The sequence below is a fragment of the Sardina pilchardus genome, chromosome 17, assembly GCF_963854185.1.
Source record: "Sardina pilchardus chromosome 17, fSarPil1.1, whole genome shotgun sequence".
Lineage (NCBI taxonomy): Eukaryota > Metazoa > Chordata > Actinopteri > Clupeiformes > Clupeidae > Sardina > Sardina pilchardus.
In genome coordinates this window covers 4,586,500-4,587,402 of record NC_085010.1, presented here as the reverse complement: position 1 = coordinate 4,587,402, position 903 = coordinate 4,586,500, and positions in this window count along the sequence as shown.

The following is a 903-nucleotide window of genomic DNA, read 5'->3' as shown; positions in this document are numbered from 1 at the left end:
TATTGAGGTTTGTGGGAAAAACGTCACATATAGCCTAATTTATTGTAAGTGTATTCAACCATTATTACAAGTGCCTTGCACTACATAGACATGTAGCAACTATGTGTCTAGGGTAGTATAGACGGTAATGTGAGAAACTGTGCCGTAATCTTTGTCTGTATTTGCCAACAGTTTCAGCTGTTGTTTTCACGACTTTCTCTCTTGACAGACGGTCAAATTTCCTCTTGCGCAATAGGCTATCTCCATTCATTTAGTGGAAATCGTCTTTGAGAAAAGATTGACTTGTCAAGCATCTCTGCTCTAAATAACATTCATTTACATGTCTTTATTTAAACAACATGTCATTGTTTAAGCAACGATTGTAATTAATGCCGCAAACAGGTTAATTCATTTGGACTAATTGTCTGTTTATCCTGAGGCTTAGTATTTAATTGCCCTCTCTCCATTGGGAAACGCCATTCACCGCGGGCAGCCAATCCGGGTCTAACAGTAGACTCTCTTCAGTGGCCTGCGCAAAAATGTAGGCAATAAATGAGTGACAAAATATAAAGTACAAACTTCCGGATTTACGCATAACATAGTTGACAATTGAGATAATTAAAACAATACATACATGTGTAATTCATTTCTGGCCTGTTACATGCAAGGCCTTGTGGGATATGTTGCTTTACACATTTGTGACATTTTGACGCAAGTGTAAAGAACATAATCACTACTTCAGCAGACAGAAGTCGTAAGCTCGACCCCCGCGGATAAGCGATTATCTGTCTTGGTTACCGATTAAGAGAATGTTGAAATTTCTTGCAAATACATTGACATCTTAGTAAGAAACCACCTCATCGCGAGACATGGGTTTCAAAAGCAATTGTGAAAGAGTATAAAGTAGTTCCTGTACTTTTGAAA